Source organism: Syngnathus floridae, chromosome 4 (genome assembly GCF_059516105.1).
Source record: "Syngnathus floridae isolate MCC-2025c chromosome 4, RoL_Sflo_1.0, whole genome shotgun sequence".
NCBI classification, from domain to species: domain Eukaryota; kingdom Metazoa; phylum Chordata; class Actinopteri; order Syngnathiformes; family Syngnathidae; genus Syngnathus; species Syngnathus floridae.
The window spans coordinates 9,455,055-9,472,042 of NC_142416.1; the positions used below are offsets into that span (position 1 = coordinate 9,455,055).

Consider the following 16,988-nt stretch of genomic DNA (forward strand, 5'->3'; position numbering starts at 1 on the left):
CCGGATGCCATTCGTGATGGGTGTTGTAAAAAATAGTTTCTTAAACGATTGAAGTGCACATAAGAAAAAGAAAAAGCTTACAGCACCTGGTATTCCCAGGCGGTCTCCCATCCAAGTACTAACCAGGCCCGACCCTGCTTAGCTTCCGAGATCGGACGAGATCGGGCGTTCTCAGGGTAGTATGGCCGTAAGCCGTGAGGTGACCCAACACTTTGCATTTTATAGACACAATCGCCCCTGAAACTAGCGAGCGAGCCAATGAAGCCTTCAAAACTGCTTCGGCACATGGAGACCAAGCATCCTGCATTAAAAGACAAACCTTAACCACTTCACAGGGAGCCATGCTCTTTATTCACTGTACATAGTCTGTCCTCTAGCGGTAAAAACGTGAACTACAATGCTATGGCTGTCGCCACACAATGTAGGTTTTAAACTCGTGTTATAGTTTCAGTGTCGGAGTTCAAACTAGGCTTGCAGTTTCCGAATGCCATTCGTGATGGGTGCTGTAAAAAGTTCTTGGCTCAAACGATTGAAGTGCACATAAGAAAAAAAAAAAAAAGAAGCTTACAGCAACTGGTATTCCCAGGCGGTCGCCCATCCAAGTACTAACCAGGCCCGACCCTGCTTAGCCTCCGAGATCGGACGAGATCGGGCGCTCTCAGGGTAGTATGGCCGTAAGCCGTGAGATCTCTCAGAATTTTTCGTTTTATAGACACAATCGCCCCTGAAACCATGCCAAGCAGCGGCGGGACTTGATGGCTGTGGTAAAAGTTTCCTTTCACAATTGACGTGGAAAAGAAAAAAAAAAGGCTTTCAGCACCTGGTATTCCCGGACGGTCTCCCTTCCCTTTTGTTTTTTTTGTTGTTTTTTTTTTACAACCAGGGCCGAAACAGGCTTTCTTCCAAGACTTTTGGTGTTTTATGGAAACGTGGCTATCATGAAAAGTTATTGACAGCTTTTTATGCGGTAGCACGAATTTGCCGTTGCGACCTGCATTTTGCTGAATCAAAATAAATGCCTTGAAAAGTTTAAAAACACTTCATGGAAGTGTTGTGTTGGGTTCTTTTACAAGTCAAGCCTGCTGCTTTGAGTTCACAGGGAGCCATGCTCACTGTACATAGTCTGCTCTCTAGCGGTAAAAAATTGAACTACAATGCTGTGGATGTCACCACATAATATAGCTTTCAAACTCGTGTTATAGTTTCAATGTCGGAGTTTAAATTAGGCTTGCTGTTTCCGGATGCCATTCGTGATGGGTGTTGTAAAAAATAGTTTCTTAAACGATTGAAGTGCACATAAGAAAAAGAAAAAGCTTACAGCACCTGGTATTCCCAGGCGGTCTCCCATCCAAGTACTAACCAGGCCCGACCCTGCTTAGCTTCTGAGATTGGACGAGATCAGGCGTTCTCAGGGTAGTATGGCCGTAAGCCATGAGGTGACCCAACACTTTGCATTTTATAGACACAATCGCCCCTGAAACTAGCGAGCGAGCCAATGAAGCCTTCAAAACTGCTTCGGCACATGGAGACCAAGCATCCTGCATTAAAAGACAAACCTTAACCACTTCACAGGGAGCCATGCTCTTTATTCACTGTACATAGTCTGTCCTCTAGCGGTAAAAACGTGAACTACAATGCTATGGCTGTCGCCACACAATGTAGGTTTTAAACTCGTGTTATAGTTTCAGTGTCGGAGTTCAAACTAGGCTTGCAGTTTCCGAATGCCATTCGTGATGGGTGCTGTAAAAAGTTCTTGGCTCAAACGATTGAAGTGCACATAAGAAAAAAAAAAAAAAGAAGCTTACAGCAACTGGTATTCCCAGGCGGTCGCCCATCCAAGTACTAACCAGGCCCGACCCTGCTTAGCCTCCGAGATCGGGCGCTCTCAGGGTAGTATGGCCGTAAGCCGTGAGATCTCTCAGAATTTTTCGTTTTATAGACACAATCGCCCCTGAAACCATGCCAAGCAGCGGCGGGACTTGATGGCTGTGGTAAAAGTTTCCTTTCACAATTGACGTGGAAAAGAAAAAAAAAAGGCTTTCAGCACCTGGTATTCCCGGACGGTCTCCCTTCCCTTTTGTTTTTTTTGTTGTTTTTTTTTTACAACCAGGGCCGAAACAGGCTTTCTTCCAAGACTTTTGGTGTTTTATGGAAACGTGGCTATCATGAAAAGTTATTGACAGCTTTTTATGCGGTAGCACGAATTTGCCGTTGCGACCTGCATTTTGCTGAATCAAAATAAATGCCTTGAAAAGTTTAAAAACACTTCATGGAAGTGTTGTGTTGGGTTCTTTTACAAGTCAAGCCTGCTGCTTTGAGTTCACAGGGAGCCATGCTCACTGTACATAGTCTGCTCTCTAGCGGTAAAAAATTGAACTACAATGCTGTGGATGTCACCACATAATATAGCTTTCAAACTCGTGTTATAGTTTCAATGTCGGAGTTTAAATTAGGCTTGCTGTTTCCGGATGCCATTCGTGATGGGTGTTGTAAAAAATAGTTTCTTAAACGATTGAAGTGCACATAAGAAAAAGAAAAAGCTTACAGCACCTGGTATTCCCAGGCGGTCTCCCATCCAAGTACTAACCAGGCCCGACCCTGCTTAGCTTCCGACATCGGACGAGATCGGGCGTTCTCAGGGTAGTATGGCCGTAAGCCGTGAGGTGACCCAACACTTTGCATTTTATAGACACAATCGCCCCTGAAACTAGCGAGCGAGCCAATGAAGCCTTCAAAACTGCTTCGGCACATGGAGACCAAGCATCCTGCATTAAAAGACAAACCTTAACCACTTCACAGGGAGCCATGCTCTTTATTCACTGTACATAGTCTGTCCTCTAGCGGTAAAAACGTGAACTACAATGCCATGGCTGTCGCCACACAATGTAGGTTTTAAACTCGTGTTATAGTTTCAGTGTCGGAGTTCAAACTAGGCTTGCAGTTTCCGAATGCCATTCGTGATGGGTGCTGTAAAAAGTTCTTGGCTCAAACGATTGAAGTGCACATAAGAAAAAAAAAAAAAAGAAGCTTACAGCAACTGGTATTCCCAGGCGGTCGCCCATCCAAGTACTAACCAGGCCCGACCCTGCTTAGCCTCCGAGATCGGACGAGATCGGGCGCTCTCAGGGTAGTATGGCCGTAAGCCGTGAGATCTCTCAGAATTTTTCGTTTTATAGACACAATCGCCCCTGAAACCATGCCAAGCAGCGGCGGGACTTGATGGCTGTGGTAAAAGTTTCCTTTCACAATTGACGTGGAAAAGAAAAAAAAAAGGCTTTCAGCACCTGGTATTCCCGGACGGTCTCCCTTCCCTTTTGTTTTTTTTGTTGTTTTTTTTTTACAACCAGGGCCGAAACAGGCTTTCTTCCAAGACTTTTGGTGTTTTATGGAAACGTGGCTATCATGAAAAGTTATTGACAGCTTTTTATGCGGTAGCACGAATTTGCCGTTGCGACCTGCATTTTGCTGAATCAAAATAAATGCCTTGAAAAGTTTAAAAACACTTCATGGAAGTGTTGTGTTGGGTTCTTTTACAAGTCAAGCCTGCTGCTTTGAGTTCACAGGGAGCCATGCTCACTGTACATAGTCTGCTCTCTAGCGGTAAAAAATTGAACTACAATGCTGTGGATGTCACCACATAATATAGCTTTCAAACTCGTGTTATAGTTTCAATGTCGGAGTTTAAATTAGGCTTGCTGTTTCCGGATGCCATTCGTGATGGGTGTTGTAAAAAATAGTTTCTTAAACGATTGAAGTGCACATAAGAAAAAGAAAAAGCTTACAGCACCTGGTATTCCCAGGCGGTCTCCCATCCAAGTACTAACCAGGCCCGACCCTGCTTAGCTTCCGAGATCGGACGAGATCGGGCGTTCTCAGGGTAGTATGGCCGTAAGCCGTGAGGTGACCCAACACTTTGCATTTTATAGACACAATCGCCCCTGAAACTAGCGAGCGAGCCAATGAAGCCTTCAAAACTGCTTCGGCACATGGAGACCAAGCATCCTGCATTAAAAGACAAACCTTAACCACTTCACAGGGAGCCATGCTCTTTATTCACTGTACATAGTCTGTCCTCTAGCGGTAAAAACGTGAACTACAATGCTATGGCTGTCGCCACACAATGTAGGTTTTAAACTCGTGTTATAGTTTCAGTGTCGGAGTTCAAACTAGGCTTGCAGTTTCCGAATGCCATTCGTGATGGGTGCTGTAAAAAGTTCTTGGCTCAAACGATTGAAGTGCACATAAGAAAAAAAAAAAAAAGAAGCTTACAGCAACTGGTATTCCCAGGCGGTCGCCCATCCAAGTACTGACCAGGCCCGACCCTGCTTAGCCTCCGAGATCGGACGAGATCGGGCGCTCTCAGGGTAGTATGGCCGTAAGCCGTGAGATCTCTCAGAATTTTTCGTTTTATAGACACAATCGCCCCTGAAACCATGCCAAGCAGCGGCGGGACTTGATGGCTGTGGTAAAAGTTTCCTTTCACAATTGACGTGGAAAAGAAAAAAAAAAGGCTTTCAGCACCTGGTATTCCCGGACGGTCTCCCTTCCCTTTTGTTTTTTTTTGTTGTTTTTTTTTTACAACCAGGGCCGAAACAGGCTTTCTTCCAAGACTTTTGGTGTTTTATGGAAACGTGGCTATCATGAAAAGTTATTGACAGCTTTTTATGCGGTAGCACGAATTTGCCGTTGCGACCTGCATTTTGCTGAATCAAAATAAATGCCTTGAAAAGTTTAAAAACACTTCATGGAAGTGTTGTGTTGGGTTCTTTTACAAGTCAAGCCTGCTGCTTTGAGTTCACAGGGAGCCATGCTCACTGTACATAGTCTGCTCTCTAGCGGTAAAAAATTGAACTACAATGCTGTGGATGTCACCACATAATATAGCTTTCAAACTCGTGTTATAGTTTCAATGTCGGAGTTTAAATTAGGCTTGCTGTTTCCGGATGCCATTCGTGATGGGTGTTGTAAAAAATAGTTTCTTAAACGATTGAAGTGCACATAAGAAAAAGAAAAAGCTTACAGCACCTGGTATTCCCAGGCGGTCTCCCATCCAAGTACTAACCAGGCCCGACCCTGCTTAGCTTCCGACATCGGACGAGATCGGGCGTTCTCAGGGTAGTATGGCCGTAAGCCGTGAGGTGACCCAACACTTTGCATTTTATAGACACAATCGCCCCTGAAACTAGCGAGCGAGCCAATGAAGCCTTCAAAACTGCTTCGGCACATGGAGACCAAGCATCCTGCATTAAAAGACAAACCTTAACCACTTCACAGGGAGCCATGCTCTTTATTCACTGTACATAGTCTGTCCTCTAGCGGTAAAAACGTGAACTACAATGCTATGGCTGTCGCCACACAATGTAGGTTTTAAACTCGTGTTATAGTTTCAGTGTCGGAGTTCAAACTAGGCTTGCAGTTTCCGAATGCCATTCGTGATGGGTGCTGTAAAAAGTTCTTGGCTCAAACGATTGAAGTGCACATAAGAAAAAAAAAAAAAAGAAGCTTACAGCAACTGGTATTCCCAGGCGGTCGCCCATCCAAGTACTAACCAGGCCCGACCCTGCTTAGCCTCCGAGATCGGACGAGATCGGGCGCTCTCAGGGTAGTACGGCCGTAAGCCGTGAGATCTCTCAGAATTTTTCGTTTTATAGACACAATCGCCCCTGAAACCATGCCAAGCAGCGGCGGGACTTGATGGCTGTGGTAAAAGTTTCCTTTCACAATTGACGTGGAAAAGAAAAAAAAAAGGCTTTCAGCACCTGGTATTCCCGGACGGTCTCCCTTCCCTTTTGTTTTTTTTGTTGTTTTTTTTTTACAACCAGGGCCGAAACAGGCTTTCTTCCAAGACTTTTGGTGTTTTATGGAAACGTGGCTATCATGAAAAGTTATTGACAGCTTTTTATGCGGTAGCACGAATTTGCCGTTGCGACCTGCATTTTGCTGAATCAAAATAAATGCCTTGAAAAGTTTAAAAACACTTCATGGAAGTGTTGTGTTGGGTTCTTTTACAAGTCAAGCCTGCTGCTTTGAGTTCACAGGGAGCCATGCTCACTGTACATAGTCTGCTCTCTAGCGGTAAAAAATTGAACTACAATGCTGTGGATGTCACCACATAATATAGCTTTCAAACTCGTGTTATAGTTTCAATGTCGGAGTTTAAATTAGGCTTGCTGTTTCCGGATGCCATTCGTGATGGGTGTTGTAAAAAATAGTTTCTTAAACGATTGAAGTGCACATAAGAAAAAGAAAAAGCTTACAGCACCTGGTATTCCCAGGCGGTCTCCCATCCAAGTACTAACCAGGCCCGACCCTGCTTAGCTTCCGAGATCGGACGAGATCGGGCGTTCTCAGGGTAGTATGGCCGTAAGCCGTGAGGTGACCCAACACTTTGCATTTTATAGACACAATCGCCCCTGAAACTAGCGAGCGAGCCAATGAAGCCTTCAAAACTGCTTCGGCACATGGAGACCAAGCATCCTGCATTAAAAGACAAACCTTAACCACTTCACAGGGAGCCATGCTCTTTATTCACTGTACATAGTCTGTCCTCTAGCGGTAAAAACGTGAACTACAATGCTATGGCTGTCGCCACACAATGTAGGTTTTAAACTCGTGTTATAGTTTCAGTGTCGGAGTTCAAACTAGGCTTGCAGTTTCCGAATGCCATTCGTGATGGGTGCTGTAAAAAGTTCTTGGCTCAAACGATTGAAGTGCACATAAGAAAAAAAAAAAAAAGAAGCTTACAGCAACTGGTATTCCCAGGCGGTCGCCCATCCAAGTACTAACCAGGCCCGACCCTGCTTAGCCTCCGAGATCGGACGAGATCGGGCGCTCTCAGGGTAGTATGGCCGTAAGCCGTGAGATCTCTCAGAATTTTTCGTTTTATAGACACAATCGCCCCTGAAACCATGCCAAGCAGCGGCGGGACTTGATGGCTGTGGTAAAAGTTTCCTTTCACAATTGACGTGGAAAAGAAAAAAAAAAGGCTTTCAGCACCTGGTATTCCCGGACGGTCTCCCTTCCCTTTTGTTTTTTTTGTTGTTTTTTTTTTACAACCAGGGCCGAAACAGGCTTTCTTCCAAGACTTTTGGTGTTTTATGGAAACGTGGCTATCATGAAAAGTTATTGACAGCTTTTTATGCGGTAGCACGAATTTGCCGTTGCGACCTGCATTTTGCTGAATCAAAATAAATGCCTTGAAAAGTTTAAAAACACTTCATGGAAGTGTTGTGTTGGGTTCTTTTACAAGTCAAGCCTGCTGCTTTGAGTTCACAGGGAGCCATGCTCACTGTACATAGTCTGCTCTCTAGCGGTAAAAAATTGAACTACAATGCTGTGGATGTCACCACATAATATAGCTTTCAAACTCGTGTTATAGTTTCAATGTCGGAGTTTAAATTAGGCTTGCTGTTTCCGGATGCCATTCGTGATGGGTGTTGTAAAAAATAGTTTCTTAAACGATTGAAGTGCACATAAGAAAAAGAAAAAGCTTACAGCACCTGGTATTCCCAGGCGGTCTCCCATCCAAGTACTAACCAGGCCCGACCCTGCTTAGCTTCCGAGATCGGACGAGATCGGGCGTTCTCAGGGTAGTATGGCCGTAAGCCGTGAGGTGACCCAACACTTTGCATTTTATAGACACAATCGCCCCTGAAACTAGCGAGCGAGCCAATGAAGCCTTCAAAACTGCTTCGGCACATGGAGACCAAGCATCCTGCATTAAAAGACAAACCTTAACCACTTCACAGGGAGCCATGCTCTTTATTCACTGTACATAGTCTGTCCTCTAGCGGTAAAAACGTGAACTACAATGCTATGGCTGTCGCCACACAATGTAGGTTTTAAACTCGTGTTATAGTTTCAGTGTCGGAGTTCAAACTAGGCTTGCAGTTTCCGAATGCCATTCGTGATGGGTGCTGTAAAAAGTTCTTGGCTCAAACGATTGAAGTGCACATAAGAAAAAAAAAAAAAAGAAGCTTACAGCAACTGGTATTCCCAGGCGGTCGCCCATCCAAGTACTAACCAGGCCCGACCCTGCTTAGCCTCCGCGATCGGACGAGATCGGGCGCTCTCAGGGTAGTATGGCCGTAAGCCGTGAGATCTCTCAGAATTTTTCGTTTTATAGACACAATCGCCCCTGAAACCATGCCAAGCAGCGGCGGGACTTGATGGCTGTGGTAAAAGTTTCCTTTCACAATTGACGTGGAAAAGAAAAAAAAAAGGCTTTCAGCACCTGGTATTCCCGGACGGTCTCCCTTCCCTTTTGTTTTTTTTGTTGTTTTTTTTTTACAACCAGGGCCGAAACAGGCTTTCTTCCAAGACTTTTGGTGTTTTATGGAAACGTGGCTATCATGAAAAGTTATTGACAGCTTTTTATGCGGTAGCACGAATTTGCCGTTGCGACCTGCATTTTGCTGAATCAAAATAAATGCCTTGAAAAGTTTAAAAACACTTCATGGAAGTGTTGTGTTGGGTTCTTTTACAAGTCAAGCCTGCTGCTTTGAGTTCACAGGGAGCCATGCTCACTGTACATAGTCTGCTCTCTAGCGGTAAAAAATTGAACTACAATGCTGTGGATGTCACCACATAATATAGCTTTCAAACTCGTGTTATAGTTTCAATGTCGGAGTTTAAATTAGGCTTGCTGTTTCCGGATGCCATTCGTGATGGGTGTTGTAAAAAATAGTTTCTTAAACGATTGAAGTGCACATAAGAAAAAGAAAAAGCTTACAGCACCTGGTATTCCCAGGCGGTCTCCCATCCAAGTACTAACCAGGCCCGACCCTGCTTAGCTTCCGAGATCGGACGAGATCGGGCGTTCTCAGGGTAGTATGGCCGTAAGCCGTGAGGTGACCCAACACTTTGCATTTTATAGACACAATCGCCCCTGAAACTAGCGAGCGAGCCAATGAAGCCTTCAAAACTGCTTCGGCACATGGAGACCAAGCATCCTGCATTAAAAGACAAACCTTAACCACTTCACAGGGAGCCATGCTCTTTATTCACTGTACATAGTCTGTCCTCTAGCGGTAAAAACGTGAACTACAATGCTATGGCTGTCGCCACACAATGTAGGTTTTAAACTCGTGTTATAGTTTCAGTGTCGGAGTTCAAACTAGGCTTGCAGTTTCCGAATGCCATTCGTGATGGGTGCTGTAAAAAGTTCTTGGCTCAAACGATTGAAGTGCACATAAGAAAAAAAAAAAAAAAGAAGCTTACAGCAACTGGTATTCCCAGGCGGTCGCCCATCCAAGTACTAACCAGGCCCGACCCTGCTTAGCCTCCGAGATCGGACGAGATCGGGCGCTCTCAGGGTAGTATGGCCGTAAGCCGTGAGATCTCTCAGAATTTTTCATTTTATAGACACAATCGCCCCTGAAACCATGCCAAGCAGCGGCGGGACTTGATGGCTGTGGTAAAAGTTTCCTTTCACAATTGACGTGGAAAAGAAAAAAAAAAGGCTTTCAGCACCTGGTATTCCCGGACGGTCTCCCTTCCCTTTTGTTTTTTTTGTTGTTTTTTTTTTACAACCAGGGCCGAAACAGGCTTTCTTCCAAGACTTTTGGTGTTTTATGGAAACGTGGCTATCATGAAAAGTTATTGACAGCTTTTTATGCGGTAGCACGAATTTGCCGTTGCGACCTGCATTTTGCTGAATCAAAATAAATGCCTTGAAAAGTTTAAAAACACTTCATGGAAGTGTTGTGTTGGGTTCTTTTACAAGTCAAGCCTGCTGCTTTGAGTTCACAGGGAGCCATGCTCACTGTACATAGTCTGCTCTCTAGCGGTAAAAAATTGAACTACAATGCTGTGGATGTCACCACATAATATAGCTTTCAAACTCGTGTTATAGTTTCAATGTCGGAGTTTAAATTAGGCTTGCTGTTTCCGGATGCCATTCGTGATGGGTGTTGTAAAAAATAGTTTCTTAAACGATTGAAGTGCACATAAGAAAAAGAAAAAGCTTACAGCACCTGGTATTCCCAGGCGGTCTCCCATCCAAGTACTAACCAGGCCCGACCCTGCTTAGCTTCCGAGATCGGACGAGATCGGGCGTTCTCAGGGTAGTATGGCCGTAAGCCGTGAGGTGACCCAACACTTTGCATTTTATAGACACAATCGCCCCTGAAACTAGCGAGCGAGCCAATGAAGCCTTCAAAACTGCTTCGGCACATGGAGACCAAGCATCCTGCATTAAAAGACAAACCTTAACCACTTCACAGGGAGCCATGCTCTTTATTCACTGTACATAGTCTGTCCTCTAGCGGTAAAAACGTGAACTACAATGCTATGGCTGTCGCCACACAATGTAGGTTTTAAACTCGTGTTATAGTTTCAGTGTCGGAGTTCAAACTAGGCTTGCAGTTTCCGAATGCCATTCGTGATGGGTGCTGTAAAAAGTTCTTGGCTCAAACGATTGAAGTGCACATAAGAAAAAAAAAAAAAAGAAGCTTACAGCAACTGGTATTCCCAGGCGGTCGCCCATCCAAGTACTAACCAGGCCCGACCCTGCTTAGCCTCCGAGATCGGACGAGATCGGGCGCTCTCAGGGTAGTATGGCCGTAAGCCGTGAGATCTCTCAGAATTTTTCGTTTTATAGACACAATCGCCCCTGAAACCATGCCAAGCAGCGGCGGGACTTGATGGCTGTGGTAAAAGTTTCCTTTCACAATTGACGTGGAAAAGAAAAAAAAAAGGCTTTCAGCACTTGGTATTCCCGGACGGTCTCCCTTCCCTTTTGTTTTTTTTGTTGTTTTTTTTTTACAACCAGGGCCGAAACAGGCTTTCTTCCAAGACTTTTGGTGTTTTATGGAAACGTGGCTATCATGAAAAGTTATTGACAGCTTTTTATGCGGTAGCACGAATTTGCCGTTGCGACCTGCATTTTGCTGAATCAAAATAAATGCCTTGAAAAGTTTAAAAACACTTCATGGAAGTGTTGTGTTGGGTTCTTTTACAAGTCAAGCCTGCTGCTTTGAGTTCACAGGGAGCCATGCTCACTGTACATAGTCTGCTCTCTAGCGGTAAAAAATTGAACTACAATGCTGTGGATGTCACCACATAATATAGCTTTCAAACTCGTGTTATAGTTTCAATGTCGGAGTTTAAATTAGGCTTGCTGTTTCCGGATGCCATTCGTGATGGGTGTTGTAAAAAATAGTTTCTTAAACGATTGAAGTGCACATAAGAAAAAGAAAAAGCTTACAGCACCTGGTATTCCCAGGCGGTCTCCCATCCAAGTACTAACCAGGCCCGACCCTGCTTAGCTTCCGAGATCGGACGAGATCGGGCATTCTCAGGGTAGTATGGCCGTAAGCCGTGAGGTGACCCAACACTTTGCATTTTATAGACACAATCGCCCCTGAAACTAGCGAGCGAGCCAATGAAGCCTTCAAAACTGCTTCGGCACATGGAGACCAAGCATCCTGCATTAAAAGACAAACCTTAACCACTTCACAGGGAGCCATGCTCTTTATTCACTGTACATAGTCTGTCCTCTAGCGGTAAAAACGTGAACTACAATGCTATGGCTGTCGCCACACAATGTAGGTTTTAAACTCGTGTTATAGTTTCAGTGTCGGAGTTCAAACTAGGCTTGCAGTTTCCGAATGCCATTCGTGATGGGTGCTGTAAAAAGTTCTTGGCTCAAACGATTGAAGTGCACATAAGAAAAAAAAAAAAAAGAAGCTTACAGCAACTGGTATTCCCAGGCGGTCGCCCATCCAAGTACTAACCAGGCCCGACCCTGCTTAGCCTCCGAGATCGGACGAGATCGGGCGCTCTCAGGGTAGTATGGCCGTAAGCCGTGAGATCTCTCAGAATTTTTCGTTTTATAGACACAATCGCCCCTGAAACCATGCCAAGCAGCGGCGGGACTTGATGGCTGTGGTAAAAGTTTCCTTTCACAATTGACGTGGAAAAGAAAAAAAAAAGGCTTTCAGCACCTGGTATTCCCGGACGGTCTCCCTTCCCTTTTGTTTTTTTTGTTGTTTTTTTTTTACAACCAGGGCCGAAACAGGCTTTCTTCCAAGACTTTTGGTGTTTTATGGAAACGTGGCTATCATGAAAAGTTATTGACAGCTTTTTATGCGGTAGCACGAATTTGCCGTTGCGACCTGCATTTTGCTGAATCAAAATAAATGCCTTGAAAAGTTTAAAAACACTTCATGGAAGTGTTGTGTTGGGTTCTTTTACAAGTCAAGCCTGCTGCTTTGAGTTCACAGGGAGCCATGCTCACTGTACATAGTCTGCTCTCTAGCGGTAAAAAATTGAACTACAATGCTGTGGATGTCACCACATAATATAGCTTTCAAACTCGTGTTATAGTTTCAATGTCGGAGTTTAAATTAGGCTTGCTGTTTCCGGATGCCATTCGTGATGGGTGTTGTAAAAAATAGTTTCTTAAACGATTGAAGTGCACATAAGAAAAAGAAAAAGCTTACAGCACCTGGTATTCCCAGGCGGTCTCCCATCCAAGTACTAACCAGGCCCGACCCTGCTTAGCTTCCGAGATCGGACGAGATCGGGCGTTCTCAGGGTAGTATGGCCGTAAGCCGTGAGGTGACCCAACACTTTGCATTTTATAGACACAATCGCCCCTGAAACTAGCGAGCGAGCCAATGAAGCCTTCAAAACTGCTTCGGCACATGGAGACCAAGCATCCTGCATTAAAAGACAAACCTTAACCACTTCACAGGGAGCCATGCTCTTTATTCACTGTACATAGTCTGTCCTCTAGCGGTAAAAACGTGAACTACAATGCTATGGCTGTCGCCACACAATGTAGGTTTTAAACTCGTGTTATAGTTTCAGTGTCGGAGTTCAAACTAGGCTTGCAGTTTCCGAATGCCATTCGTGATGGGTGCTGTAAAAAGTTCTTGGCTCAAACGATTGAAGTGCACATAAGAAAAAAAAAAAAAAGAAGCTTACAGCAACTGGTATTCCCAGGCGGTCGCCCATCCAAGTACTAACCAGGCCCGACCCTGCTTAGCCTCCGAGATCGGACGAGATCGGGCGCTCTCAGGGTAGTATGGCCGTAAGCCGTGAGATCTCTCAGAATTTTTCGTTTTATAGACACAATCGCCCCTGAAACCATGCCAAGCAGCGGCGGGACTTGATGGCTGTGGTAAAAGTTTCCTTTCACAATTGACGTGGAAAAGAAAAAAAAAAGGCTTTCAGCACCTGGTATTCCCGGACGGTCTCCCTTCCCTTTTGTTTTTTTTGTTGTTTTTTTTTTACAACCAGGGCCGAAACAGGCTTTCTTCCAAGACTTTTGGTGTTTTATGGAAACGTGGCTATCATGAAAAGTTATTGACAGCTTTTTATGCGGTAGCACGAATTTGCCGTTGCGACCTGCATTTTGCTGAATCAAAATAAATGCCTTGAAAAGTTTAAAAACACTTCATGGAAGTGTTGTGTTGGGTTCTTTTACAAGTCAAGCCTGCTGCTTTGAGTTCACAGGGAGCCATGCTCACTGTACATAGTCTGCTCTCTAGCGGTAAAAAATTGAACTACAATGCTGTGGATGTCACCACATAATATAGCTTTCAAACTCGTGTTATAGTTTCAATGTCGGAGTTTAAATTAGGCTTGCTGTTTCCGGATGCCATTCGTGATGGGTGTTGTAAAAAATAGTTTCTTAAACGATTGAAGTGCACATAAGAAAAAGAAAAAGCTTACAGCACCTGGTATTCCCAGGCGGTCTCCCATCCAAGTACTAACCAGGCCCGACCCTGCTTAGCTTCCGAGATCGGACGAGATCGGGCGTTCTCAGGGTAGTATGGCCGTAAGCCGTGAGGTGACCCAACACTTTGCATTTTATAGACACAATCGCCCCTGAAACTAGCGAGCGAGCCAATGAAGCCTTCAAAACTGCTTCGGCACATGGAGACCAAGCATCCTGCATTAAAAGACAAACCTTAACCACTTCACAGGGAGCCATGCTCTTTATTCACTGTACATAGTCTGTCCTCTAGCGGTAAAAACGTGAACTACAATGCTATGGCTGTCGCCACACAATGTAGGTTTTAAACTCGTGTTATAGTTTCAGTGTCGGAGTTCAAACTAGGCTTGCAGTTTCCGAATGCCATTCGTGATGGGTGCTGTAAAAAGTTCTTGGCTCAAACGATTGAAGTGCACATAAGAAAAAAAAAAAAAAGAAGCTTACAGCAACTGGTATTCCCAGGCGGTCGCCCATCCAAGTACTAACCAGGCCCGACCCTGCTTAGCCTCCGAGATCGGACGAGATCGGGCGCTCTCAGGGTAGTATGGCCGTAAGCCGTGAGATCTCTCAGAATTTTTCGTTTTATAGACACAATCGCCCCTGAAACCATGCCAAGCAGCGGCGGGACTTGATGGCTGTGGTAAAAGTTTCCTTTCACAATTGACGTGGAAAAGAAAAAAAAAAGGCTTTCAGCACCTGGTATTCCCGGACGGTCTCCCTTCCCTTTTGTTTTTTTTGTTGTTTTTTTTTTACAACCAGGGCCGAAACAGGCTTTCTTCCAAGACTTTTGGTGTTTTATGGAAACGTGGCTATCATGAAAAGTTATTGACAGCTTTTTATGCGGTAGCACGAATTTGCCGTTGCGACCTGCATTTTGCTGAATCAAAATAAATGCCTTGAAAAGTTTAAAAACACTTCATGGAAGTGTTGTGTTGGGTTCTTTTACAAGTCAAGCCTGCTGCTTTGAGTTCACAGGGAGCCATGCTCACTGTACATAGTCTGCTCTCTAGCGGTAAAAAATTGAACTACAATGCTGTGGATGTCACCACATAATATAGCTTTCAAACTCGTGTTATAGTTTCAATGTCGGAGTTTAAATTAGGCTTGCTGTTTCCGGATGCCATTCGTGATGGGTGTTGTAAAAAATAGTTTCTTAAACGATTGAAGTGCACATAAGAAAAAGAAAAAGCTTACAGCACCTGGTATTCCCAGGCGGTCTCCCATCCAAGTACTAACCAGGCCCGACCCTGCTTAGCTTCCGAGATCGGACGAGATCGGGCGTTCTCAGGGTAGTATGGCCGTAAGCCGTGAGGTGACCCAACACTTTGCATTTTATAGACACAATCGCCCCTGAAACTAGCGAGCGAGCCAATGAAGCCTTCAAAACTGCTTCGGCACATGGAGACCAAGCATCCTGCATTAAAAGACAAACCTTAACCACTTCACAGGGAGCCATGCTCTTTATTCACTGTACATAGTCTGTCCTCTAGCGGTAAAAACGTGAACTACAATGCTATGGCTGTCGCCACACAATGTAGGTTTTAAACTCGTGTTATAGTTTCAGTGTCGGAGTTCAAACTAGGCTTGCAGTTTCCGAATGCCATTCGTGATGGGTGCTGTAAAAAGTTCTTGGCTCAAACGATTGAAGTGCACATAAGAAAAAAAAAAAAAAGAAGCTTACAGCAACTGGTATTCCCAGGCGGTCGCCCATCCAAGTACTAACCAGGCCCGACCCTGCTTAGCCTCCGAGATCGGACGAGATCGGGCGCTCTCAGGGTAGTATGGCCGTAAGCCGTGAGATCTCTCAGAATTTTTCGTTTTATAGACACAATCGCCCCTGAAACCATGCCAAGCAGCGGCGGGACTTGATGGCTGTGGTAAAAGTTTCCTTTCACAATTGACGTGGAAAAGAAAAAAAAAAGGCTTTCAGCACCTGGTATTCCCGGACGGTCTCCCTTCCCTTTTGTTTTTTTTGTTGTTTTTTTTTTACAACCAGGGCCGAAACAGGCTTTCTTCCAAGACTTTTGGTGTTTTATGGAAACGTGGCTATCATGAAAAGTTATTGACAGCTTTTTATGCGGTAGCACGAATTTGCCGTTGCGACCTGCATTTTGCTGAATCAAAATAAATGCCTTGAAAAGTTTAAAAACACTTCATGGAAGTGTTGTGTTGGGTTCTTTTACAAGTCAAGCCTGCTGCTTTGAGTTCACAGGGAGCCATGCTCACTGTACATAGTCTGCTCTCTAGCGGTAAAAAATTGAACTACAATGCTGTGGATGTCACCACATAATATAGCTTTCAAACTCGTGTTATAGTTTCAATGTCGGAGTTTAAATTAGGCTTGCTGTTTCCGGATGCCATTCGTGATGGGTGTTGTAAAAAATAGTTTCTTAAACGATTGAAGTGCACATAAGAAAAAGAAAAAGCTTACAGCACCTGGTATTCCCAGGCGGTCTCCCATCCAAGTACTAACCAGGCCCGACCCTGCTTAGCTTCCGAGATCGGACGAGATCGGGCGTTCTCAGGGTAGTATGGCCGTAAGCCGTGAGGTGACCCAACACTTTGCATTTTATAGACACAATCGCCCCTGAAACTAGCGAGCGAGCCAATGAAGCCTTCAAAACTGCTTCGGCACATGGAGACCAAGCATCCTGCATTAAAAGACAAACCTTAACCACTTCACAGGGAGCCATGCTCTTTATTCACTGTACATAGTCTGTCCTCTAGCGGTAAAAACGTGAACTACAATGCTATGGCTGTCGCCACACAATGTAGGTTTTAAACTCGTGTTATAGTTTCAGTGTCGGAGTTCAAACTAGGCTTGCAGTTTCCGAATGCCATTCGTGATGGGTGCTGTAAAAAGTTCTTGGCTCAAACGATTGAAGTGCACATAAGAAAAAAAAAAAAAAGAAGCTTACAGCAACTGGTATTCCCAGGCGGTCGCCCATCCAAGTACTAACCAGGCCCGACCCTGCTTAGCCTCCGAGATCGGACGAGATCGGGCGCTCTCAGGGTAGTATGGCCGTAAGCCGTGAGATCTCTCAGAATTTTTCGTTTTATAGACACAATCGCCCCTGAAACCATGCCAAGCAGCGGCGGGACTTGATGGCTGTGGTAAAAGTTTCCTTTCACAATTGACGTGGAAAAGAAAAAAAAAAGGCTTTCAGCACCTGGTATTCCCGGACGGTCTCCCTTCCCTTTTGTTTTTTTTGTTGTTTTTTTTTTACAACCAGGGCCGAAACAGGCTTTCTTCCAAGACTTTTGG

The 16,988-nt window shown here is 44.7% G+C and overlaps 27 non-coding genes and 1 pseudogene across 27 annotated transcripts; all 28 read right to left on the minus strand.

Moving 5' to 3' along the window:
* Window positions 1-74: 74 nt before the first annotated feature.
* Window positions 75-193, minus strand: LOC148398847 (5S ribosomal RNA). The gene has a single exon (XR_015858410.1). It is a non-coding gene; the product is annotated as a 5S ribosomal RNA (ribosomal RNA).
* A 368-nt stretch (window positions 194-561) lies between these two features.
* LOC148398848 (5S ribosomal RNA) lies at window positions 562-680 on the minus strand. The gene has a single exon (XR_015858319.1). It is a non-coding gene; the product is annotated as a 5S ribosomal RNA (ribosomal RNA).
* A 631-nt stretch (window positions 681-1,311) lies between these two features.
* Window positions 1,312-1,430, minus strand: LOC148398849 (5S ribosomal RNA). Its single transcript, XR_015858302.1, has one exon. It is a non-coding gene; the product is annotated as a 5S ribosomal RNA (ribosomal RNA).
* Window positions 1,431-1,798: 368 nt separating this feature from the next.
* LOC148398850 (5S ribosomal RNA) lies at window positions 1,799-1,907 on the minus strand (annotated as a pseudogene).
* A 631-nt stretch (window positions 1,908-2,538) lies between these two features.
* On the minus strand, window positions 2,539-2,657 carry LOC148398851 (5S ribosomal RNA). Its single transcript, XR_015858299.1, has one exon. It is a non-coding gene; the product is annotated as a 5S ribosomal RNA (ribosomal RNA).
* Window positions 2,658-3,025: 368 nt separating this feature from the next.
* Window positions 3,026-3,144, minus strand: LOC148398852 (5S ribosomal RNA). Its single transcript, XR_015858320.1, has one exon. It is a non-coding gene; the product is annotated as a 5S ribosomal RNA (ribosomal RNA).
* A 631-nt stretch (window positions 3,145-3,775) lies between these two features.
* LOC148398853 (5S ribosomal RNA) lies at window positions 3,776-3,894 on the minus strand. Its single transcript, XR_015858412.1, has one exon. It is a non-coding gene; the product is annotated as a 5S ribosomal RNA (ribosomal RNA).
* Window positions 3,895-4,262: 368 nt separating this feature from the next.
* LOC148398854 (5S ribosomal RNA) lies at window positions 4,263-4,381 on the minus strand. Its single transcript, XR_015858359.1, has one exon. It is a non-coding gene; the product is annotated as a 5S ribosomal RNA (ribosomal RNA).
* Window positions 4,382-5,013: 632 nt separating this feature from the next.
* On the minus strand, window positions 5,014-5,132 carry LOC148398855 (5S ribosomal RNA). The gene has a single exon (XR_015858300.1). It is a non-coding gene; the product is annotated as a 5S ribosomal RNA (ribosomal RNA).
* Window positions 5,133-5,500: 368 nt separating this feature from the next.
* On the minus strand, window positions 5,501-5,619 carry LOC148398856 (5S ribosomal RNA). The gene has a single exon (XR_015858373.1). It is a non-coding gene; the product is annotated as a 5S ribosomal RNA (ribosomal RNA).
* A 631-nt stretch (window positions 5,620-6,250) lies between these two features.
* LOC148398857 (5S ribosomal RNA) lies at window positions 6,251-6,369 on the minus strand. Its single transcript, XR_015858413.1, has one exon. It is a non-coding gene; the product is annotated as a 5S ribosomal RNA (ribosomal RNA).
* A 368-nt stretch (window positions 6,370-6,737) lies between these two features.
* Window positions 6,738-6,856, minus strand: LOC148398858 (5S ribosomal RNA). The gene has a single exon (XR_015858321.1). It is a non-coding gene; the product is annotated as a 5S ribosomal RNA (ribosomal RNA).
* A 631-nt stretch (window positions 6,857-7,487) lies between these two features.
* On the minus strand, window positions 7,488-7,606 carry LOC148398859 (5S ribosomal RNA). Its single transcript, XR_015858414.1, has one exon. It is a non-coding gene; the product is annotated as a 5S ribosomal RNA (ribosomal RNA).
* Window positions 7,607-7,974: 368 nt separating this feature from the next.
* Window positions 7,975-8,093, minus strand: LOC148398860 (5S ribosomal RNA). The gene has a single exon (XR_015858375.1). It is a non-coding gene; the product is annotated as a 5S ribosomal RNA (ribosomal RNA).
* A 631-nt stretch (window positions 8,094-8,724) lies between these two features.
* Window positions 8,725-8,843, minus strand: LOC148398861 (5S ribosomal RNA). The gene has a single exon (XR_015858415.1). It is a non-coding gene; the product is annotated as a 5S ribosomal RNA (ribosomal RNA).
* A 369-nt stretch (window positions 8,844-9,212) lies between these two features.
* On the minus strand, window positions 9,213-9,331 carry LOC148398862 (5S ribosomal RNA). The gene has a single exon (XR_015858322.1). It is a non-coding gene; the product is annotated as a 5S ribosomal RNA (ribosomal RNA).
* Window positions 9,332-9,962: 631 nt separating this feature from the next.
* LOC148398863 (5S ribosomal RNA) lies at window positions 9,963-10,081 on the minus strand. Its single transcript, XR_015858416.1, has one exon. It is a non-coding gene; the product is annotated as a 5S ribosomal RNA (ribosomal RNA).
* Window positions 10,082-10,449: 368 nt separating this feature from the next.
* Window positions 10,450-10,568, minus strand: LOC148398864 (5S ribosomal RNA). The gene has a single exon (XR_015858324.1). It is a non-coding gene; the product is annotated as a 5S ribosomal RNA (ribosomal RNA).
* Window positions 10,569-11,199: 631 nt separating this feature from the next.
* LOC148398865 (5S ribosomal RNA) lies at window positions 11,200-11,318 on the minus strand. Its single transcript, XR_015858289.1, has one exon. It is a non-coding gene; the product is annotated as a 5S ribosomal RNA (ribosomal RNA).
* A 368-nt stretch (window positions 11,319-11,686) lies between these two features.
* On the minus strand, window positions 11,687-11,805 carry LOC148398866 (5S ribosomal RNA). The gene has a single exon (XR_015858325.1). It is a non-coding gene; the product is annotated as a 5S ribosomal RNA (ribosomal RNA).
* A 631-nt stretch (window positions 11,806-12,436) lies between these two features.
* On the minus strand, window positions 12,437-12,555 carry LOC148398867 (5S ribosomal RNA). Its single transcript, XR_015858417.1, has one exon. It is a non-coding gene; the product is annotated as a 5S ribosomal RNA (ribosomal RNA).
* Window positions 12,556-12,923: 368 nt separating this feature from the next.
* On the minus strand, window positions 12,924-13,042 carry LOC148398868 (5S ribosomal RNA). Its single transcript, XR_015858326.1, has one exon. It is a non-coding gene; the product is annotated as a 5S ribosomal RNA (ribosomal RNA).
* Window positions 13,043-13,673: 631 nt separating this feature from the next.
* On the minus strand, window positions 13,674-13,792 carry LOC148398869 (5S ribosomal RNA). The gene has a single exon (XR_015858418.1). It is a non-coding gene; the product is annotated as a 5S ribosomal RNA (ribosomal RNA).
* A 368-nt stretch (window positions 13,793-14,160) lies between these two features.
* On the minus strand, window positions 14,161-14,279 carry LOC148398870 (5S ribosomal RNA). The gene has a single exon (XR_015858327.1). It is a non-coding gene; the product is annotated as a 5S ribosomal RNA (ribosomal RNA).
* A 631-nt stretch (window positions 14,280-14,910) lies between these two features.
* LOC148398871 (5S ribosomal RNA) lies at window positions 14,911-15,029 on the minus strand. The gene has a single exon (XR_015858419.1). It is a non-coding gene; the product is annotated as a 5S ribosomal RNA (ribosomal RNA).
* Window positions 15,030-15,397: 368 nt separating this feature from the next.
* Window positions 15,398-15,516, minus strand: LOC148398872 (5S ribosomal RNA). The gene has a single exon (XR_015858328.1). It is a non-coding gene; the product is annotated as a 5S ribosomal RNA (ribosomal RNA).
* A 631-nt stretch (window positions 15,517-16,147) lies between these two features.
* On the minus strand, window positions 16,148-16,266 carry LOC148398873 (5S ribosomal RNA). Its single transcript, XR_015858420.1, has one exon. It is a non-coding gene; the product is annotated as a 5S ribosomal RNA (ribosomal RNA).
* A 368-nt stretch (window positions 16,267-16,634) lies between these two features.
* On the minus strand, window positions 16,635-16,753 carry LOC148398874 (5S ribosomal RNA). Its single transcript, XR_015858329.1, has one exon. It is a non-coding gene; the product is annotated as a 5S ribosomal RNA (ribosomal RNA).
* Between the last annotated feature and the right edge of the window lie 235 nt (window positions 16,754-16,988).